The following is a 25338-nucleotide window of genomic DNA, read 5'->3' as shown; positions in this document are numbered from 1 at the left end:
TAGCCCCCTGATCCAAAAAAGGGGTTTTAAAGCAACAACTAATAAAAATTCGGGCTGATGAATAGACAACACATACTAAATTGTTCTTTTAATCAAGTACTATTGGAAGAGTATGACATATATTAATTTATTCAATCTTCATAATAAAGCTATGTGGTAGGAACTATTTTGTCTTCGTTTTGTAGGTGAGGTGTCTGGGGTACAAAGAAATTTAAAACTTGCCGGATGTCATAGGAACAATGAATAGAGGCACTGGGATTTGAACTCAAACATTCTGGTACAAGTACTTAATCTTTAGTCACTACTACACTCTCTCTTCCATAAACAAGGGAGGCAGCTAGCTCAAGTCCTAGATGGCTCTCTGTGGAGGCATATGTTTGTTGTTCTGGCCCCTGTATCTAGTAGAACAGGGAGAGAGGAGGAGGGAAGAGATGGTAGAGAGCATTTTCAAAATTGGTGTGACAGGGATGGGGGGTGAAGTAGACTCTGTGGAAAGAAGCTGGGCTGTAGTTATCTTCTGAGTATGGCAGAGATATCTGCTGAGGTAGAGATCCAAATGGCAAGAGGTGAAGAGAAGGAACTGGAGGAGGAGGTTAAGCTGGCAACTATCTTTTATATCAGCAAACTGTACTGTGGAGACTACTCTACATTCTCCTGAAGAAGCCACATGTGCCCTCGGTGGAAGGGGGTGGGTAGTACTAGGACATCTACCACATAGAGGACAATGATAACTCACAGAGGTGTTTAGTAACAAGAGTTTTTTTGTTTGTTTGTTTAAGAGAGGGATGAGGGGAGGGGCAAAAAGAGAGGGAGAGAGGATCTTAAGCAGGTTCCACACCCCCAGAGTGGGCTCCATCTCACAACCCTGAGATCATGACCTGAGCCAAAATCAAGAGTCAGATGCTTAGCTGACTGAGCCACTAGATGCCCCAAAAGATAATTTTTAAAAGGAGTCTCCTTTTTTTGAACATGTTTCCTATCCACCTCCAACAGTGAAAGTGATGTAATGGAAGCAAGACTGGGTTGGGAATGGTGGGGGCTGCAAACTGGTGGTGTGGAGGGAGCAGAGACAGAACGAGGGCAAGAGAAGATAAGAAAGATAAGACGAGCCTCCTTCTCACTTTAGTTCCTTCACATTGTTGCTGAACTGCTCAAACTGAGAGAGAGTCCAGATTTCTTTTCTACAATGGTATCACATACTCAGAGAATGAGAATCAATTTTGCCATGGAATAATGCCAATAAATAGTTCTGGTTATACTGCGCTGTTGCAAAAGCATTTCATAAAACAAGTTGGGGCAGGACATGTTTGGTGTAGCATTGACTATATGTCAAGTCGCATAAATTCTCTTTGTAAATAAATTTACCATGATTTTGAAAACTCTGATGAAAATTGGTGGCTCTATTCACTGTATACAATGTCGTTCCCCACCTCTACCTTCAATTTCAACCTGTGATGACCCCAAAGCGATGGAGACAAAGGTCAAGTGAAGTGAAACAGCCTGACCTATGCTAAAGAGCTGTTCACTCTGGAACCTGGGAGAACTGTGTCTGTGTAGGACTTGAAGAATTATTGCCAGTATTGTTATGCCACTGAATTTACTTGCCAAAGCAATAACATCAATAAAACTGGGAAAATTGGAGGTATCCTGTTAATATCCAAAAAAGCCAAACTTTCTCATCCTCAAATTTCATCCATTCAAACAATGTAAAAATATTGTGAATATTACAATCATTCATCTATTCAACAAAATTTTATTGAAATTTTATTATGTACCAGGCTCTATTTTAAACAGTGAAGTTTCAGCAGTGAAATAAAATGAAACAAAATTCCTTTCTTCCAAAGAGCTTGTATTTAGTGTAAATGGGTGTGGGTGGTTGGGGGTAAGGAGACAGAGAAGAGATAGACAATAAACAAAACATGCAAAGAGATTATATAATATGCCAAAAGATGATATGTATTTTGGGAGAAAAATAAAGCAAGGTTGGGAGATGAAGACTATATAAAGAAGTGGTTTGCAATTTTAAGTAAGGTTTTTCCAGGTAATACACGTATATGGCAGGATTACTTTGCACATAGCAAAATATCACACAAAGTCTACTGTTTCCATTGGTTGGGGGAATCACAATACATCATATAACATAATGAAGAATGTAGAATGTATCCTCCTCAAGCATCTCTGCATTCTGGTCCCTAACGTCTTCTAGTGAAGTGGTAAAACGATTTCATTGGAAGTGAATGTCCTTATAGTGCTTGTAAAGGATTTAGGGAAAGGTTTAGAATGGAAGACTAAGGTCAGATACATTTATCTCCATACTGTGTTTCAAAAGCATCCAAATACTAAAGCATTTATCCATCCATCTATTCATCCATCCAACCATTCATTCATCCTTCCCAAATTATTGATTATGTATCTTATCCCAGGTACAGTGAATAAGTACTGGGAACAATTATAGAGGTGTTCATGTTCTAGGGTGAGAAAGGGGCTAATAGGAGTAATTAGGGATTATATTCCTGAGATTTCATTTGATCCTCACTATACTATTTAAGGAAATTGTCTGAAAATTTTATTGGACATCAGAACAACAACAACAACAACAAAAAAACAAACCCTTGAAAAATATATAAAAGTATATACCATCTTATATAGTGTGTGCAGATCTTAACTTTACTGGTAAAAGTAATGAGCCAGTACAGACTTCCACAGAAAATTTCATAGTGTGAGAAATATTGTAAAAATAAAACTTAAATGGAAAATAAGCAGTTGAAATACCCTCTAAATATTATTAATAATAAGAAGCATTCTAATTATTGTTATAATAGAAGTGACTTTTGGGTAGAAATAGTTTTATTTCATTTAGTGGAATTTTCAAGATGTCCCTGACAGCTCCACATTAATATACCATTTTCAAATTTCTGTACTTATAATCATTGTAATCTCCTTAAAAGTAAATATCCTAATTATAGAAATTTTAAATAAATACATCTCATACACATTCAAAAAATTCAGATAAAGTAATAGTTTCACTTGCCATCATTAGTTTAGTTTTCTGTATATCTGTTACACATGTGTGTACATGAAGAATATTTAGTTTGGGTAACTAGTTTGTAAAATAAATGGTACTATACTGTGAGTACTGGTCTATAGCTTGCATTTTTCCCTTATAATCACACCTTGGAGATCCTTTCACATTGTCTAAATATTAATATATCTTATTCTGTTCAGGAACTGCATTGTATGACTTTACATAATCTTTTTTTTTTTGTTGATGGGGATTTAGACTGCAATTTTCAAAGTCACAGACAATGCTACAAAGGATGTCGTATATGCCTTCATCCTCACACAGATAGGTATTTCTTTAGGGAAGGTATTAAACGGTACAACTGCTAGGTGGTAGGGTGGTTATATTTCAACTTCCAGTGGTACTTATGAATTATTCTCTAAAAGGACTGTGCCAATTCATACTCCTACCAATAGTGTGTGATAATATCAAATACCCCACAAATATAACATACCATAAAGTGACTTTCTAATTTCTGTAACTTTTAAATTGACTTGTATGAGCTCTGTATCTGCTGTGGGAAATAATCTTTGTCCCATTATAAAGACTGAAAAATATGCTTTTCTCATCTGTAGTTTATCTATTCTGCATATTAATCCCTTCTCTGTTATATAGGTTGAGAATACATTTCCCCAGTCTGCAGCTTTGTTTCCTAATTTTCACATTTTTTTAGAGTTGTGCAATCATTAATATTTATAAATAATATAAAATGTACAAATAATATAAAAAGTTTATGATATGTTAAGTGAAAAGGAATGCAAAAATGTTTACTTTTAAAAAACTGTTTTAATTCATTCTTTATTTTATTTTACTTTTAAGCTTTAATTTTAATCACTCTATGCTCATCATAACAAGTGTACTCCTTAATTCCCATCATCTATTTCACTATCCCCCCCACCCCTCTGGTAACCATCAGTTTGTTCTCTATGGTTAAGAGTCTATTTCTTGGCTTCTCTCTCTCTATATATATATATTCTCTTTTTTCCCCTTGTTTGTTTGTTTTGTTTGTTAAATTCCACATTTGAGTGAAGTCATATGGCATTTGTCTCTCTCTGACTGACTTATTTAAAGTTTTAAATTCTGGTGTAGTTAAAATTATGAGATTTTTCTTTATGACTTTTGTGTTTTATATGTTGTTGTTAAAAGCATCTTCTGTCTCAAAGTTATAAATATGGATTCCTATTTTTCTTAAAATGTGTTTGAGGCTTTGACTTTTACCTTTACATTTTTAATCCAAGTGGGTTTATTTTTTTGCAAATGGTATAAAATATTTGACTTAATTTTTCTTGCTCGATTTACTAAGAAAAATTCAGTATATGACTATCCTCTCCTCAGAGTTATTTTATTGCCATTATTGATTATTGCACAATTATCCATACATGGGTCTATTTCTGAACTCTATTCTATTACAAACCATTTGTCTCTTCCTGAATCAATACCATAATGTTTTAATTTCTATTTCCTTTTGATTTTACAGTGCCTGCCACTTGCATGTTAATATTAGCAAACTAAATGCCATGTTTCCCAGAAAGGATCCTGGCATAGAGTAGGAGTTAAATTGACATTTATTGAATTTTTTTCTTTAAATTCTAAGTTGCTTTTGGCAGACTAAAAAAAAATGTATTTGATGATAAGAGAAATTGGCTTCTTTATTCTCGTTTCCTGAATCCCATCTTAAAAACTTTGGATTAAAGTAAACCTATTTTATGATTCTCCAAGGGTAGATGCTAGCAGGTCATGACTTCTGCATTTATAAATGTGTTTGCAGAAGGGTATAGTGGTCTGGAACCTCCAATAGCCCTTTTGGTTAAGGGTTTAAAGAAACTCCAGTTCTTCCTTTTGATTGTTGTCACATACTTCTAAACAAAACATGATTTAGACATGTTCAGTAACTGAGAAAAATGTGTTCCACAAGCATTGCTTTCAAATGTTTTATTGATTATTTAAAAAATTTAAGTAAATATCAATGAAACAGCAGAATACATAGCATGAAGTAATCGAAATTAAAATAGCTTTAAGTTTTTACTTTTACTAAAAAGACTGATTATATTAATAATATAATGTCCTGAATGAAAAGATGAAAATATGTCCTGAATGTGGTAGAAAAGAAAATAAACCTATGGAGAAATAGGGGCTGAATCAAAATAACCCTAGAGACTGCTACCCTGTTAGGCAATTAAGTCATTTCTCATTTTTGGGAAAGAAACAATTTTATTTTTATTTTTTATTAACTGTAATCTCTCTACAAAGCTATTTGGATTTAGGTCAGGATGAAGAGCAATATACTTTTAAGAGTTGCTAAAAAGCACATTAGAGTAACTTACTGCTTAAGTGAACTAATTAATGCATAATATTTCCCCTCTTGCATTCTTTCTTATAAACTTTTCCGCTTATTAGTCATCATAGAACTGTTTTGTCTTTGCGTTCCATATCCTTTCTGAATGATTGTAATAAAGAGATAAATTTGGTATGTGTAATATTGTTACCCTGAGAAACCATGGCAACGAGTAAATACATCATTGGTCATTGTAATTCATCAGGCATTGTAGACAGTAGGAGTTACATTATAAGTTGAGAAAGATCAGGGTCCCTGTGGGCTGAGACTTGGGGAAAAGAAAAGCAGGTCTTATTCTTTCTGCTACTAAAGTCTTTTGCTGAAGTCTTCGTTATTGATTCTTAATTATGTTCTAGATCTAACTAGAAGGAACACGTTGTAAGCACTTGGAAATCCAAATGTGAATATGTATGGCATTCTTAGTCTGCTTAGTCTCACTCACTCATATTCTGTAAGATGTCTTCTAGCTCTTTTTTTTTTTTTAATGGGAAGATTTTTCATTGGAATTTATTTCTTAGTAATAAAAATTACTTTTTGATAATCAAGTTGTTTCAGAATATGTTCATACTTTCAATTGATCCTATTTAGTGTTTAGGAGTAGAGTGAAAATTTATTTTATTTGCATATGTTGATGTATGCTACTGCCACTTATTTTAAGTTTTTATTTAAATTCCTGTTAGTTAACATACAGTGTAATATTAGCTTCAGCTATACAATTTAGGTGATCCAATACCTTACATACAACACCCAGTGCTTATCACAAGTAGAATACATTTTCCTCAATTAATTAACCCAGCTCCCTCACTCACCTCCTCTCTGATAACCATCAGTTTGTTGTCTTTAGTTAAGAATCTATTTTCCTCTCTTTTTCCCCCATGATCATTTTGTTTCTTAAATTCCACATATGAATGAAATCATATGGTATTTGTCTTTGTTTGACTGAATGATTTTGTTTAGCATAATATACTCCAGCTCCATCCATGTCATCACAAACGGCAAAATTTTTTTATAGCCGAGTAATATTCCAATATATATATTCAACATATATATATATTCCAATATATATATATACATATATATACACACACACACACTAAGAAAAAAATATATATACCATCAGTTGGTGGAAAATTGGGCTTTTTGCATAATTTGGCTATTGTAGATAATGCTGCAAAAAACGTTGGGGTTATGTTACTACCATTTAAATCATTTTAATCCCATAGTTCTTAGCATTGCTATTAGATATTATTGAAATTTTTAAAAATTCATCAACAGATTTTACTTCAAATATTGATTAAAGGTAGAAAATGAGAAGGATATGCCTTCTTAGTTTTAGTTACAAATATCTTTTCTTATCTGAGTTTTTATATAGATTTGATAAAATTAATGACTCATCAAAGCATTTCTAAAAATTTACACTGGGAAAATATTTTTCGACTTGTCACATTAAACTTATTAAGAAATCAAGCATATTATCCAATAATTGGAATTAAAGTCCAGTACAGGAGGGAATAGTGAATAATCTCTTTCATCTTCTAGCTAATTATTGGCCTGAGAAATCTCTTGATCTTCTTTATCTGGTATCTCAGGCTCATATTAAAACTTCAGTTATAGTCGAAGTAACAACATTTCTGTAAAGAGATGTGTAAAAAAATAGTATAAATACTTTTTATACTTATAAGCCTGTACATTTGCTATTGGGAATTCCTACCCCAGGGACCAATTTATTAGAAATATTACCATCACTATACATGATGCCTTTAACCACTTTATATCTTATAAGCCTGTACATTTGCTATTGGGAATTCCTACCCCAGTGACCAATTTATTAGAAATATTACCATCCCTATACATGATGCCTTTAACCACTTTATATATGGTTCATTTGGAGATAGTTCATATTTGTTGATTGTGCTTAATGTAACCACATTCCCTCATTTCAAATGAACAAATGATTTTGAAATGTAGTTGTTTATAAATTAGTCTAAGTATCTGGAGGAATAAATTCAAAGTATAGTGTAAAGACTGTCCTACATGAACACATTCACTTCAGTATTTGAGTTCAAGTATTTTTGGTATTCACTTACCCACTGGAGAAATCCACATTTTCAAAGAAAAGAAATACTTCTCTATGGGCATTTCAGAGTATAGGATAAAATGTTTTGACTTCAGTAACAAACTTTGGCTGGCTGATTATGCACCAACTGGATAATTGAATGAATAGCCCTGAGGGTAGATTCTTAAATACAAAAAAATGACTTTGGAAAGTCGTCCATAAATACACAACTCTAGATATGAGCTAAGCAGGCTGGCCACTATACTCTTAAGGTAATTGAGTTGTATTAGACTTATTCGTAGAACCCATTCATCAGAAAGAACACAAATCACAGTGCACATCAAGTAGACATCCTTACAGGGTAAGTTATGGGTTTATAATTGTAGTTTACCATCAGTCACTTGTGAAATTTGCTTTGCATCAATTATGTGAATCCTGGTCACCTTTAAATGAGCTGATTCAGTCAAGTTTCTGAGCTTTCAAAGTGGCAGTCTCTTTCCTGGACTGTGCTGCTCTGTGGTGAGGACTTCCCTGAGTGGTAAACCATCTGTTAACTGAATGCATCCTCTCTAAACCTGAAGTGAGATACTATTTATTTACTCATCTGTTGAGCATCTTTTAGCAAAGGCTGTTCTAACCGTGGAGGATACAGTAATGAACAAAATCAACAAAGTCTTTGTGTTTATGGAACTTATGCGTGATAATATTGTGAAATAATAAAATGTAAAAGTCCTTGAAAATCCTTTAGTTTTGTTCCCTCATTTCAATAATCCGAAGATGAATGCAATTAGTTAATAGTACAGCTGAGACTTAAAGCTCAGGTTTTTCTCACTAGCTGTCAAGGAAAAGAGGAAGATGATAAAAGAACCACAGTGGGGTTTCCATTGACTGCTGAGTAGTTCTGGTAAGGAGAAATGAGGGTCATTGTGGCTTAAATAACAAAATAACAATTTAGTCATAAGAAAAGGAGGGCTCAAAATATAAACTCAACTAATTCAGTTATTGTGACATTAAGAAAATTATTCTATGATTATTTGACTTAAGAAACAATGCCATAAATCATGTGTCCACAAGGCTATAAAACTAACACAATTTCCTCTGTGTTTTCCTTCCAGTCCCTGCCAAAATAGCAAAAAGCATGACTTTGAAGCTCAGGTCCCTATATTTATCTGCTTCTATCTGTGCTTAATACCAGAGTGACTTTGGCTAAGACAACCAACCTGTCTGAGCTTCTGTTCTTTCTCCTTTAAAAAGTGGCAAATATTTACTTCTGGGGAGATTTAGTACTTTTAGAGTGGATTCAAACCTAAGCAACCATCAACCTAATATAGATTGCCATATGCATAAGATGTTATATATAAACCTAATGGTAACCACAAATCAAAACCCAGTAATAGAGATGCAAAAAATAAAGAGAAAGGAATCCAAGTATATCACTAAAGAAAGCTTGCAAATCATGAGAAAAAGGAATAGGGAAGAACTACAAAAACAACTACAAAATAAATAACAAAATGGCAATAAGTACATACCTATCAATAATGACTTTGAATGTAAATGAACCAGATGCTCCAATCAAAAGACATAGGGCAATGGAATGGAAAAGCAGGATTCATCTATATGCTGCCCTCAAGAGACCAAATTCAGACCTAAAGACACATGCAGATTGAAAATGAAAGAATGGAAAAGCATTTATAATGCAAATGGAAGTGAAAAGAAAGCTGGGGCAGCAATACTTGTATTAGAGAAAATATACTTTAAAACAAGAGATGAAGAAGGATACTAAATAATCATGAAGGGGACAATTCAACATGTAAATATTTATGCAGCCAACTTGAATTCATCCAAATACATAAAGCAGCTAATAACAAACATAAAGGAAGTAACCAAATTAATGCAAAAGTAGGAAATTTTAATACTCCACTTGTATCAATAAATAGATCATCCAAACAGAAAATCAACAAGGAAATAGTGGCTTCGAAGGCCACATTGTACCAGATGGATCTAACAGATACATTCAGAACATTCCATCCTAAAACAATAGAATACATATCTTTTTCAAGTGCACATGGAACATTTTCCAGATTAGACTACATTAGGCCACAAAACAAATCTCAACAAACCAAAAAGACAAGTCATACTATGTATCTTTTCTGACTACAACACTAAAAGTATAGAAATCAACCAGAAGAAAAAATCTGGAAAGAACACCAAATACATGGAGGTTAAATAATATGCTATTAAACAATGAATGAGTCAACCAAGAAATCAGAGTAAACAAAAAAATACATGGAGATGAATGCCAATGAAAACAAAATAGTCCAAAAACCTTTGGGATGCAGCAAAAGCTATTCTAAGAGGGAATTTTATAGGAAGTAATACAAGTCTACCTCAAGAAGCAAAAAGATCTCAAGTAACCTTAAGGAGCCAGAAAAAGAATAACTTAAAACCAGTGGAAGGAAGGAAGTAATAAAGATTAGAGCAGAAATAAATGACATAGAAATACTTTTAAAAAGCAATACAATAACAGATCAATGAAACTAGGAGCTGGTTCTTTGAAAGAATCAACAAAATTGACAAATATTTAACCAGACTTATTAAAAAAAAGAGGGAGAACTCAAAATCATAAATGAAAGAGGAGAAATAACAACTGACATTACAGAAATACAAAGGATTATAAAGAATATTATGAAAAACTGTAGCCAACAAGTTGGAAAACTTAGAAGAAATGGGTAAATTCCTAGAAACATATAACTTCCCAAAACTGAAGCAGGAACAAATAGAAAATTTGAACAGGCCAATTATCAGCAATGAAACTGAATTTGTAATAAAAAAACTCCAACAAATAAAGTCCAGGATCGGATGGCTTGATGTGTAGAATTCCACCAAATATTTAAAGAGAGTTACCACCTATTCATCTCAAACTATCCCCCCCCAAAAATAGAAGACAAAGGAAAGCTTCCAAATTAATTCTATGGGGCCAGCATTACTCTGATACCAAAACCAGATAAAAATATGACGTAAAAAGAGAACTACAACACAGTATCTCTGATGAACATAGTTACAAAAATTCTCAACAAAATATTAGCAAGACAAATCCACAATGCATTAAAAATCATAAATGAAAGAGGAGTAATAACAACTGACACTGCAGAATACAAAGGATTATAAGTATAGCCAAAGCCATCTTGAAAAAGAACAAAACTGGAGGTATCATAATTCCGGATTTCAAGATATACTACACAGCTGTAGTAATCAAAACAGTATAGTACTGATACAAAATAGACACATAGATCAATAGAACAGAATAAAGACTCCAGAAATAAAGCCATAATTATTTGGTCAATTAATTTATGACAAAGCAGGAAAGAGCATCCAGTGGGAAAAAGACAATCTCTTCAACAAATGGTGTTGGGAAAACTGGACAACTACATGCAAAAGGATGAAACTGTACTACTTTCTTACACCATACACAAAAATAAACTCAAAATGGAATATGTGAGACCTGAAACCATAAAAACCCCAGAAGAGAACATAGGCAGTAATTTCTCTGACATTAGCTGTAGCAATATTTTTCTAAAGATGTCTCCTGAGCAAGGGAAACAAAAAAAAAAATAAACTATTGGGACTACCTCAAAATAAAAAGGTGCTGCACAGTGAAGGAAATAATCAACAAAACAAGAAGACAACCTAACGATTGGGAGAAGATATTTGCAAATGATATATCTGATAAGGGGTTAGTATCCAAAATATATAAAGAGTTTATACAACTCAACACAAAAAAGCCAAATAATTCAATTAAGAAATGAGCAGAAGACATGAACAGACATTTCTCCAAAAAAGATACACAGATGGCCAACAGACACATGAAAAGATGCTCAATATCACTAATCTTCAGGGAAATGCAAATCAAAACCACAATGAGATATCACCGCACACCTGTCAGGATGTCTAAAATCAAAAACACTAGAAATAATAAAGGTTGGAAAAAATATGGAGAAAAAGCAACCTTCATGCACTGTTGGTGGGAATGCAAAGTGGTGCAGCCACTGTGGAAGATAGTATGGAGGTTCCTCAAAAAATTAAAAATAAAATACTGTATAATCCAGTAATTCTACTACTGGATATTTATCCAGAGAATATGAAAATACGAATTCAATAAGATGTATGAACCCCTGTATTTATTACAGCATTATTTACAATAGCCAAACAATGGAAGCAGCCCAAGTGACCTTTGACAGATGAGTGGATAAAGGACATGTGGTATATATATATATACATGAAATACTACTCGGCCTTAAAAAGAGTGAAATCTTGCCACTTACAATGACTAGGAGGATCTAGAGGGTATAATGCTAAATTAAATGAATCAGTCAGATAAAGACAAATACCGTATGATTTTACTTATATGTGGAATTTAAGAAACACAACAAAGAAAAAAAGAGACAAACAAAAAACCAGATTTTTATTGAGAACAAATTGATGGTTACCAGAGGAGAGATGGATGGGAAGGTGGGTAAAATAGGTGAAGGGGATTAAGAATGCACTTATCATGATGAGTACTGAGTAATGTATAGAAATCTTGAATCACTATATTATACACCTGAAAATAATGTAACACTGTATGTTAATTATACAGGAATTTAAAAAAGGGAAAAATTTGATGGACAAAAGTGGTGAATGAAATACATCTGTGCATAAAAACACACTGTAAACTAGGAAGTGTAATTAAACTAATTAAGCAAATATTAGGCATTCATTATGTTTAAGTATTTATAAAGTCCATGCAGAAGTTCCCTTAGTTCAAAGCATCCTCTGATCTATATACTAGCATTTTGCTTGCTTCTTAATAGACTCCTACCAAAGGCTTCTCTGTAATTTTTTTATAACTTGGCAACACCTGGTTACCATTACAGGGTCAGAGAAGTTTGTCTCCATTCCCTCTCAAGCTCTTTGCCAGGTAATTTTTCCATTTAAGATCCTATAAGATGAACATAGAACTCAGGACAGAGGATTTTCTGTTAAAATTCTTATAAGAATGTCTTGAGAAATGTGAAGCTCTTTTTAAAAGTGCTTAGGATATGGAAAGATAGATGATTATCCTTTAAATTCCCTCGTTTGTGCAGATGAGAATTTCTCAAGCAGCTATATTTAATAAGTGCACAGTAATTTAAGATTGTCTCAACTCTCCAACCTGAGGAGGGTTGGAAACAGATTCACTTTATTTTGTTTGTTTGTTTGTGAACCTCTTACCTGGTAGGATTTTCATATTTTCTTTGGATTGTAATTTGTACTATTTTAGATTCTCCTGTGGTTTTCACACATTATTGTTATTACTGGAACATTCTGATGCAAGCAGTTTCTAACTTTTCCTTATATATAATTTATCTCAGTGCTCTCAGAGGCTTACACAATATGCAGACTCAGATTAAGCAGTAGCTCAAAATTAAGTAAAATCAGATACAATTTTAGAGTTTGCATTTAAGTTCTGCTTCTTTCATACATTCTAAGAATAGTTTATTCAAAAGCTCTTCTAGAACATGAATGTTTACTAATCTCAAGTATGTGATAGTCATACTTAAAAAACAATGAAAATTATTGGTTCACATCTCTCCACTCCCTTCTCTGTTATTCTGATCCTTCAAACCTGTGTATATTGGACTTCAGAATGCTTTGAAGGAAATGCGAGTTTTGAAAAGTCAGCTTCTTGGGCCAGGGCTCATGTCTTTGTATTAAATGTATGCTTAATACATAGCAGCTGCTCAGTAAATTCTTGATGATTTTAAGTAAATTACAAAAAATGGGAAAATACTTTTGCAATTGGGGGCGAGAGGGCATACCAAAGATAAAACTAATATACAGGTCTGAAAGTAAATATTAAAAAGCAGAGAGGTATGAGTCACGTGAAGAGGTTCAAAATAGAATTTAGAATAAGTCAGAGTTCAGATTATTTAATCAATGTTGTATTCCATAGGAAATTGGGATCTGAAATATATGCTCAGAAAAGCTGGTTGGGTCCACAGGTTGACAAAAGCAGAATCCAAGGTTCCCAAGCAGAGCCAGAAGACCTCTCTTTTAGAGAAGGCTGGGAACATCTTGAGGAAAAGGAGTGGTCTCGGGCCCTACCTACAAAGACAGTGGGTAATTGAGAAGGTGGTATTGTATTAGAAATAAATAATTTAGAGCAGAAAGAAACATGATGGCCAGTTGTATGTGTCAGAGTGAAGGGTGGAGACTGATGATGTAGCCTCTCTTCTGTATTTACTACTTGGACATCTAAAAGGTCAAAGGCATATGAATTGTAAGATGGATTCTGGTGGTTAAGGTAGGAAAGCTGTTCTGAGGGGACCACTACCAGAGGAAGGCAGAGAGAACTAAGACTATGATTGGAATACAAATTATGGAACCAAAATTTGGACAGAGGATGGATACAAATAGGATAAGGCGTATAAAGGCTATTCAAGAAAGAAATCCCAAACTTTCCAAGACTTCTCAGCCTTATTGGAGGCAAATAGCTTAACATTAGATAAAACCTCACAGGACATATGTTTTTAAAGAGAATTCCCATAGTAAATCATATACTTTTGGACCAGTGAGAATACTGTTGTTTCCATTGAGAATGTAATATTTCCATACCCTGAAACACTCAGAGATAGATGGTAGGACTATGTACAGAGAAGAGTACATCTGCCTGTCAAAGAAGGACTAGCAATTCACAGTTACAGAAAGGCCCTTCTTACTGGTACACGTACCGACCAAGGCACAAGGCAGAGCCAGCCAAAAAGTGAATTGGACAGAAAGCAAATGGAAGCCTTTTGATTTACCTAGAAGTCAACAACAATGCAAGTATGGCATCAGAGATAAACTTTACGTAACTAGAGCACTAGGGAAATAATCTAATTTACAGTAGTGACATGTCTTACAATTTCTAGTTTCTAGAACTACTCATTTCCTCATGGATATTAAGGTCTGCTTTTTAGCATCAACCATAGCTTATCCTTTCAGTCATTGTTTTTCTGATCCTTTATTCAAATGAAATACCATTTGTGTGGAAATAAATAGAATAAGTTCTGCTGCAGTGATCTACCACCTGTCTGAACAGATCAAGAAATGAATAGCATTACTAATGTTTGATTCTTGCTACTATGCTTTCTTTCCCTTACTTATAACAACTACATATTTTAAAAGCCTTGTTTGTTGTCGGCATCCCAAGTAGTATTGTTTGAAGAAATGGAAGGGTTTCTTTGGCACCAGAAATATATATTTAAGCATAAACTACTGAACATCAGAAATAATATCTTTTTCATGTAACCGAATCTCATTTTTGTTATAATGGAACATATTTTAATTAGTATAAGGTACAATTACTTCACTTATTAGGCATCTGATAAGGTCAACTTATGCTTTTAAATACAAAGGAGATGAAATGTCTAACAGCCATTAAATGTCTGACATGTATTTCATTACACAATCTCCCCTGCAATGAATGCAAAATTCATCCATCAATGGAACATTGCACTGTCTGCAATAAAATGGAGTTACTTTCTTGCATTTTCTTTATGTGATTACAATCATTCTCTGAAGAAACCTCAAAAGAAGTGATTCATGTGAATCTGAACTGTTAGGAGTAATTTATATTTGTCTATGCTAACACACTGTCAGGAATACATAACTTAACATTTGCTATATTAAAAGGGAGCAGGCAATACAACTTATTGATCTGTATCATGAAACTACCCAGAAAGTATAATGCTAATGATCGTTAACAATCAAATTCCAGAAGAAAAGGAAAACTTGACAAGTATTCAGATGATATTAGTATTTCATTTCAAATATTCTTTTCTGGGAAAAGACATTTTTGAATATAATCATTTTTTATCTTTCTGTGCCTTTACATGTGAGACCTACAGGTGGCCTGATTCTGATTAAAATGAAAAAGATCCCTTCCTCTGTTGAATGCACAATTATCTTATATGTAAAAAGCATTTAGGAATGAGACCAAATGTGGTGTATAAGATTCTAATATTTTCAAAGCAGAGTAAAACTTCATAGGTCTCAATCAACTGCAGGCTTTCTTTGCTGACCAAAAGTAACTAGGGTGGTAAGGATTGATTGATTGATTGATTGATCCGACAACACTGAATTTACTGGGTGGGTCTGGTGACCCAGAGATGAATAAGGTGGATCCACAGAATTTAAGGAGCTCATAGTTCAATGGAGATTATATCATGTGAAAATTTATAATACATCCTAAGTTTAGGAAAAAGTCAAAATTAATAATTTTTATTTAAAGTGTGTTACTCTTGCCATCAAGGAAATAGAAGTCAAAACCACAATGAGATACCACCTCACATCAGTGAGAATGGTGAAAATTAACAAGACAGGAAACAACAAATGTTGGAGAGGATGTGGAGAAAGGGGAACCCTCTTGCACTGTTGGTGGGAATGTGAACTGGTGCAGCCACTCTGGAAAACTGTGAGGAGGTTCCTCAAAGAGTTAAAAATAAATCTGCCCTACTACCCAGCAATTTCACTGCTGGGGATTTACCCCAAAGATACAGATGCAGTGAAAGACTGAGACACCTGCACCCCAATGTTTATAGCAGCAATGTCCACAGTAGCCAGACTGTGGAAGGAGCCTCAGTGTCCATCGACAGATGAATGGATAAGAAGATGTGGTCTATGTATACAATGGAATATTACTCATCCATCAGAAGAGACGAATACCCACCATTTGCTTCAATGTGGATGGAACTGGAGGGTATTATGCTGAGTGAAGTAAGTCAATTGGAGAAGAACAATCATTATATGGTTCCAGTCATATGGGGAATATAAAAAATAGTAAAAGGAATTAAAGGGGAAAGGAGAGAAAAATGAGTGGGAAATATCAGAGAGGGTGACGGAACATGAGAGACTCCTAACTCCGGGAAACGAACTAGGGGTGGTGGAGGGGAAGGTGGGCGTGGGGATGGGGTGACTGGGTGATGGGCACTGAGGGGGGCACTTGACAGGATGAACACTGGGTGTTATGCTATATGTTGGCAAATCGAACTCCAATAAAAAATATACAAAAAATAAATAAGAAAATAAAAAGTGTGTTACTCATTTTGTAGACTTACAGTCCCAACTTTGTCTCTAGATATTAATGTATTAACTGAGGCATATATGAGCAGATTCATATACATTTATTGTATTTCCCAAAGATTCAGTATATATTTAGATAATTTCCTAAAGTATACAAAGCTAGATTTATAAGATACATAGGTAGAAAGTGAAAGCATATATTAACATGCCTTTAAATATACATATAAATGAACTGACAACCCATGAGAGACTCTTAACTCTGGGAAACAAACTGAGGGCTGCTGAAGGGGAGGTGGGTGGGGAATGGGGTATTGGAGTGATAGGCATTAAGGAGGGCATGTGATGTGCTGAGCACTGGGTGTTACATGCAACATAAATTATTGAAAACTACATCTGAAACTAATGATGTAGTATATGTTGGCAAATTGAATTAAAACTAAATAAAATAATGAATAAATATATATAAAAGAACTGAAAAGCCAATGGAGCTTATATGATAGTGCAGTAAGGGGGTGAAATGCTAGATAAATATGCTAGCTATGGTAGAATTAATAACAATATGCAAATAGAAGACTAACTGAAAATATTCCACATACAAATAGCACAAAATTCTAGAATTTTTTTGAGTAGGGAATAAGATGTGAACTTACTGTTGAACATAAAACTGAGCAGAGCAAATGTAGACAACTAGTTCACGTGTTCCTACACAGGAAGACTAAATGTTATATAGATGTACATTGTTCCTGAATTAAATAATAAACTAAATGGAAACAGTAATGGGAATTTTACGGAACCTCGAGCAGATTCTAAAGTTCATACAGAGAAGCAAATAAACAGAATACTAACACACGTTTGAAATAGACTACTGCATATTAAAACATGCTAGTTAGCAGATATAAGTGTGGGAATAAAAAATAAACGAAGGGACTATAATACAAGGTCCGTGTATAAAATATATCCTTGTATATTTGAAATTTAATATATGATAAATAGGGCACTTATAACTATCAGGGAAATGAAAACTACTGATAATCCAATTGACATTTTATAAAAAATAAAATCTTACCTCCCAATAAACGGAAAGTAAATTCCAGATTAATTAATAACAATATATTTTTAAGACTAAGAAAAAAAAGAAATACAGGGGAATGTTTTTATAATCTTGCAGTAGGAAAGGCTTCCTGAGTGAGGCAGAGATTCAGACTCCACAGAAGAAAACTGACATATTTAATTTTTTTTTTGAAAACTAACATATTGGACTACATAAATTAAAATGCCTGTATGGCAAATGAAACCATAATACAAAGAACATTAAAAGATAAAAACATAGATTGGAAGATTATACATGTCATTAGTATATTATCATATTTGTATACATATATAAAAATATTACTATATTTACATATATATATAAAACCAAGGGTAATATTCATAGGTAAGAATTTCTACAAAATTATGTCGAAGAGTGTATAAGATTCTAATGAAGGGAATGCAATCTGGAGAGTTTGTTTGTGGTTAATAAATGTTATTTAAAAGATATCATGAATTTTTCAATGGGGGCTAAAAAGAAAACTACATCCCAACTGTACATTTTTCTTTTTAAATATTTGAGTATTCTATCTCTCGCCATGTGCTTGCCAACATCCATCTAACTAAAATTTCAATTTTAGTCATCTATTTTTACACCTTGACAAGTATATCTGTTTTCCTAAATCTTGATTTATATGTTATTATCCTAGCGATTCTCCTTATTGCAGAAAGGTATTCAAAAATTGAACTTTCATAAGCCTGCTATTATAAAATATCTATTTATAGGTAGGCAACTGGCAGAGTTACCATAGAAACTGAAACAGCAATCAATTCTGAAACCATGAAAGTGTAAGTAAAGATGTGAGTATTATGAATAGAAAGCAATAAAACACGAAATCTTTTGTAATTATTAGGAAAAAATGCAAAGTAGGATATGTTTCAAAAGATGGTAACAGAAGGAAAAACAATTTACAATTATGTTTTATCCACCAGCATAAATTTTCGCAACTGTAATGAAGCTGGGCATGCTCCCATTTTAAGATGCTGTCAAGAAGTTATTTTAAGAAAATTGGATAAATATAAAACTCATGTATTTTGAGAAGCCTATATCTTAAGGCAAACACCTAGTATTCTCTAACTTACCAATATTAAACCTTCTTCCAATGCAATGTCCAAGTCATTTTGAATTGGCAGGTAGATATCTTGACCCAGACCCACATCTTCTACAACTACCACTGCACACACTTTGCATACTGCCAGGTGACACTGCCAAAGAGGCCAGGAATCATATTATATAACCATCAAAGTGGGAAAGCCCTTTGATAATTAATTGCCTAGTTATTTTCAGCTGGCACATTTAGTGCACTAATGCATTCCTGAACTCATGATTGTGGCTGCTGTAAGATTACAGTAAGAATTACAGCTAATTCTGGTGGGAATGAATTCAGTTCTCTTTTTATCTTTTTAAAAATATATTTTAATTTATAAAAGGTAAAACAAAAGAAAAAACACTCCATTCATAAAGATTTTAACGAATGGACTTTTCTCACCTGTGGGTATCCAGTGCTTTAAAATGAAGGTGTATAAAAGGGATGTCAGAAAGTTAAGATCCTTTAATCATTTAATCCATATCAGTTATTCCCTAAATTTCAAGGCAACTTGTAATTTTTAGCTTCTTATAAACCATTGTGAGGAAATGGATATTTTCCTAAACAACAAAAAGCATTTATCACTTACTAAGGAACACGAGATAATTCATATTTCTATGAATATTCGCTTAATTAAAGGCTTCTCAAAAGTTTACTTACAAAAACCAGGGACTGTGTGATTGTTTTCCCATATGTCCACTAAAGAAAAAAGAAAATGATTAGAGTGCAAGAAGTAGATATTAAATTATACCAGATATCTCCAGTGGTCCAGAGTAGGAGGATTATGATTCAATATAGATTTGTTGGGCTTCAGAAAGCAATACATTTTCATTCCCAAAGGGACATAGCTCAAGTACCACTCTCAGGGAGCTGTAAACCTCACTACCCTGATTCAGAAAGGATTACACAGGGCAACATGGGGATTACATTGTCAATTATTAACCTTAAAAATAATTCTGATGAAATATTAAACTTATTATTTGACTTTGAAAACATTCAAAGGTCTCTCATTCATTTGAATACCCAGAGTACACAGTAAGTGTGAGAACAAATGGACTATTCCAAGCCCTTTTAACTAAATTTAAGGAGAAAAGGAACTGTGGTTGACAATTGCAAGAATATAAAATCCTGATAACGACGATACCTTGGTGGTGACTTTTATGCATCAAATTAAAAACAAAGGGAAGTATTTATTCTGTTTTTATTTGAGCTTTTAATTGAAACGAAATAGATATTTTGTGTGAACAAATGAACAGTCCAGTGAATTTTTACTTTGTGTGAACCTTCTAATATCAATAGCACACACAATTCAAGAACAGAACATTGCCAGCATCCCACAAGCTAGCTTCATGTCCCTTACCTGTCACTCCCCACTCTCTCACAGCTAAACGAGATTTTAGTGCTGCTCTGAATGTGATTGTACATGGTTCTTGCTCAACACATGTAAGGATTTTTGTAGGCTGTATACCAAGGAAGGAAATTGATGAGTCATGGAGTTTGTACACATTCATCTTGAATCATTACTGCCAAATGGTTCTCCAAAGTAGTTTTACCAATTTAAATTCTAACTGTATGTGAGAATTCTGGTTGTGCCGCATCCTTGCAGCATCGGCAGCATTTGGCATTTTCTGTCCTTTTCATTCAGCGATTCTGTTGGGTGTGTAGTGGATTCTCATTGTTTCCAGTGAACACTCTTCAAATATGTAATGAAATTGGATTTCTTCCTATGTTTGTTGGGCACACGGAACTCCTCATTGTGAAGGGCACACTAAAACAGTGATTGTTTCATAAGGGAAAACTGTAATTTCGTTTACATTCTAATGACTCTCATCTTAATAAATACTCCTGGTGATGATTATTCATACTCATATATGGCAACCATTGCAGTAGGCTCTATTACCATCAGGACATGGACAATGTTTTAGTTACCATTGAATTTCTGGTGTCTAGCCCAGGGTCTTGTTTTTGGATCATTGGTTTTGTCATTTTTTAAAAAATATGAACATTTAAAACTATAAATTTCCTTCTAAGTAATGCATCAGCTCTACTTTAGCTACATCCTGCTAGTTTGGGTATGCTGTGATTTAATTATCATTTAATAAGAAATATTTTCTAATTTCATTTGTGATTTCTTCTTTATTCCATCAGTTATTTAGAAATAAGTTGATTAAATTCCAGGTATTTTGAGATTTTCTAGATATCTTGTTGATTTTCTAAGTTAAATACAGTCATTGTATGGAAACATGATTTCATGTCCTTTTATTTATTTTTATTATCTTTATTTTTTTTAAGATTTTATTTATTCATGAGAGACATAGAGAGAGAGAGAGGCAGAGACACAGGCAGAGGGAGAAGCGGGCTCCATTCAATGTAGGGAGCCCAACGTGGGACTCGATCCCCGGTCCCCAGGATCAAGCCCCGGGCTGAAGACGGCGCTAAACCGCTGAGCCACCCCGGCTGCCCTGGCATGAATTTTTCTACAGTTGATCTGGAAATTATTAGCCTACCTGTCATAATTCTGAGATCTCAATGGGCAAAAAGATTGCATTTTCAAAATTCAGTGCATAACTGATAGATTTCTACTGAAATTTGAGGTTTTAATATGGATTCCTGCCCTGTTCTGTGGTGTATGTTTCCAAGGGACAGATCTCTTACCCTCACAAATAAGTCTCTGTGTCACCATTTCAAGGACATATCTTCAATTTTCTGCAGAGCTGGAGAAGGGACAATGAGGAAGAAAATCTGGAGGCTCTTGTGACTCAAACAGCCTCTTGTTTTTAACCTCATCCTTATCTCCTTTTATAGGTAACGGGTACTGCAAATTCAGAATTGTGGGACAAGTGGTAAAGACAAATCAGATAGCTTCTAAATTTCTAACATTTTGTAGCAGAGCTGGTGGTCATATGTGAAGGAGTTAACTGGCAAAATTGTGCAAATTAAGAGTCTACTGGGATCTATGGCAGTGTTACTGCTGAAATTCTAACATTATAGATTCATTCTTCTTTTGAGTATTCATTTGTTAAATTAAAAAAATTTTTTTTCTCATTTCCAAGGGATTTGAATCAACGAATTAATCCTTGGGGATAATAAATTTCCCCTTTGAATGCACATCACCCTGGGATGTATAACACACTGACATTTCCATCAGTCATTTACATTATATTTCAGAATAATTTTATCAGACGTTTCTGGCAAACCTATGAGAAACTTGCCCATTAAGAATGGGAATGTGGACAAAGTAAATATGAAAAAGGAGGTGTTATTCTGCACTGGAAGCCCTGGAAGCTTGCAGGGGGGGGATCCAGTGCTGCTGGGGCCAAAGGGTGATAGACTGAGGTCTTGAGTAAAGGATGAGAAGTGACAGACAGAGTTTTATAACAAATTGGATGGAGAGAAAGGAAATAAGAATTCAAAGATAGTCCTGAGCTTTCTAGAATTTATCAGTTGTTATTATTAATACTTAAATACCTTTTCCAAAGCTAAAAACAGAAGTCTTGGAGTTACATGATAACTATGGATTTTTCTAAAATGGAATATTTCTGCTGGGCCCTTAAAATATACTGCAGAATAACCTTGCTTTCTTATATTGATAACAAGACATTATTTGTAAATTACCATTTTTTTTCTAAGTTGAATTATTTTATATTAATTCATCTTGTAAATTTAGAAAAGTTCTATAAGTTACTCATTAGTTTATTATTTTCTTTGATCTTCATGCCCTCTGTCAAGTAGCTAGCATATTTTGACCGTTAGATGTACTACAGTTAGCATTTAAGAAAAAGTAATTATGTTGTATTGCCTTAATTTTCTCCTAGAATATTTATGCTTTAGCTGGCTTTTTTCCTCTTATATTTAAATAATACCAATCCAAATAGGAAATATAGCAATTTTCTGATTTAAAAATACATGTTTTTAAAATATTTTATTTATTTATTTGAGACAGAGAGAGAACATGAGCAGGGGGAGGGGCAGAGGGAGAAGCAGGCTCCCCACTGAGCATGGATCTTGACTCTGGGCTCAATCCCAGGACCTTGGATCATGATCCAAGCCAAAGACAAACACTTATATGACTGAGCCACCCAGGTGCCCCTGATTTAAAATATTTTTATTTCAGAAGCTAGAGAGCCCATGTTCATAATACCTAACTTACATATTCTATATTAAATTAATAATGTGCATATGTATAATTATTTGTTACATATTATGATGCGGGGGAGTATTTTTTGGTGGTTGTTTTGCTGGTAAAGCTACCTCCTGGGTTTACTCTCTAAAAAACTTGTCGATATAGACATAGGATAGGATTTAGACTTTGATGAATCTATTTCACTCCATGGCTGAAGACATCCAAAAGACTAGTTTGTAGAAAATAAAGTAAAATGCCTTATGAAAGAAAAGTTGTAAATACTTATTACTATGGAAAGTTTTTAGAGATGACTTCGGAAAAAGCAATTAAATTAGGCTCATAACACACTGGTAGTGTGAATTCAGCTTACCTGGAGGTAAAGCTCTAGCTCTAACAGATTTTTCCGTTGTTACATTTGTTCCTATGGAAACTGACCTCTCTTACACTCTTCTCTTTCTCTTTTTATCACTTAAAAACAAGTTACAGAAACAATGGCCAGGAGGAAACATGAAATATTTATACAGTCATTGCTTAGAAGTTTTGAGTAACATACAGGTACATGTTTGCTTTTACAGGCTGTGTACACAAACCCACATACCACCTATTTATATATGTCTAACAACCTAGAACACAGGAACTGAAAGAATTTTTCTGACTTTGTAATGAGGCAACTTAATGAATGCTCCAAAGTCTTCCAAGGCATGTGGGAGGTAGAGCAGGTTTAACAGAGCTGAAAGTAGCTGGTTACTTACTGGAAACCTTTTAGTTTTGGGACAATATGAATGTGCAGGCTTCTCCCCCACACTCAGTATCTATTTATTAACAAAAGCATTACAATAGGTTAAAAGCTCAGTTTAGAGAGAGCAATCATACCTGGCTAGTCTTGGATTTTAGAAAAGGCCCTTATTTTTTTTCTTTAAGATATATCTAAAAGTTTTTAATAAACTATACTGTTTATTTAAAGATAATTTTTAAAAAGCCAAAATTAATATTTGATTTACCTTTATCTTAAAAGATAAGGTGAACTCACATTACAACAAGGCTTCTGATCCAAAGTGTCTTATAAAAAAAAAATCAAAGGGTGCCTGAGTGGCTCAGTTAGTTGAGCATACAACTCTTGATCTCAGCTCAGGTCTTGATCTTAGAGTCATGAGTTCAAGCCCCATGTTGGGCTCCATGCAAGATGGGGAGCCTACTTAAAAAAAAAATCAATATTTTTTTGCTATTGTTAAGGAATTTTCCAGACTAAATTCCCTTGATGGGATTTTGGTGATTATTAAATACAATTTTCCACCTCCCTCTAAATCTGGATGCCTTCTCCAGGCTGAATGAGTGAACATTTTTGATGTTCATCAAGAAGGGGGGAAAAATCCTTTTTTTTTTTTTTTTTTGGCTTACCATCACAGACATAGCTGCAATCCCAGGACCCTGGATTTTAAAATCAGGTCTGTCCAGAGCTGGTTAGTGAGGTTGACAAAGTCCTTTAACTTCTTCGAGTTTTTGCCTGTCATTTTTCAAATTGAAGCAGTAATAGCTATTAAGTTCAGAGGTTTTAATAAAGTCATATAGATGGGTTTAAGTTTCTTCAATGCTGAGGCACTGTAGTAAGCACTGGAAATACAATGGTGAGTAAAACACAGTCCCTGTCCACTTGGTGAGTATGACCTGTTGCAGTGGTTTCCAAATGGTTCCCAAATGTTAGTGAGAATAATCATCACCTGAGATATTTACTAAAAGATGGAATTGTTAAAATGTAGACCACATTACAGTTTTCTTATGAAATGGTCACTGGTTTACATGAAATTACATAGCCCATTTGCTCCAGCACATATATATTTATTTTTTAAGCTTTATTTTTTTCTTTATTTTAGAGAAAGAGAGTGTCAGGGGAAGGGGCAGGGGGAGAGAGAGAATCTTAAGCAAACTCCCCACTGATCACAGAGCCCAACGTGGGGCTCAATTTCATGACCCTGAGATCGTGAACAGAGCCAAAATCAAGAGTTGAACTCTTAATTGACTAAACATCCAGATGCTCCTGAAGCACATATATTTTTAAGAAGTTGATCAAGAAAATATCAGTGAGGGTGACAAAACATGAGAGACACCTAACTCTGGGAAAGGAACAAGGGGTAGTGGAAAGGGAGGTGGGAGGGGGGTTGAGGGTGACTGGGTGATGGGCACTGTGTTGGGCATTTGGTGGGATGAGCACTGGGTGTTATGCTATATGTTGGCAAATTGAACTCCAATAAAAAAAATAAAAAATAAAAGTTGATCAAGAGAAGTTTGACTACTTTCTTTTTCCTTTTTAAAGATTTTATTTATTTATTCCTGAGAGAGGCAGAGACACAGGCAGAGAGAGAAGCAGGCTCCATACAGGGGGCCCGAGACGCGGGACTCGATCCCGGGTCTCCAGGATCACGCCCTGGGCAGAAGGCAGCGATAATCTGCTGAGCCACCCAGGCTGCCCAGTTTGACTACTTTTAAAAAAAATTTCATCAATAACAG

General features: G+C 34.1%; 1 long non-coding RNA gene across 2 annotated transcripts; it reads right to left on the bottom strand.

Annotated features, from left to right (window-relative positions):
• Positions 1 to 6795: 6795 nt before the first annotated feature.
• On the bottom strand, positions 6796 to 23238 carry LOC140637570 (uncharacterized). Of its 2 annotated transcripts, XR_012034657.1 has the most exons (5): positions 23204 to 23238; positions 19371 to 19409; positions 19113 to 19270; positions 17184 to 17235; positions 6796 to 7027 (listed from the first exon to the last, which is right to left on the bottom strand). It is a non-coding gene; the product is annotated as an uncharacterized lncRNA (long non-coding RNA). The 2 variants fall into 2 exon arrangements; XR_012034656.1 differs by lacking the exon at positions 17184 to 17235.
• Between the last annotated feature and the right edge of the window lie 2100 nt (positions 23239 to 25338).

The sequence above is a fragment of the Canis lupus genome, chromosome 8 (genome assembly GCF_048164855.1).
Source record: "Canis lupus baileyi chromosome 8, mCanLup2.hap1, whole genome shotgun sequence".
NCBI lineage: Eukaryota > Metazoa > Chordata > Mammalia > Carnivora > Canidae > Canis > Canis lupus.
Note: the sequence above shows the minus strand (reverse complement) of the source record. Positions and strands in the feature narration are given on the sequence as shown.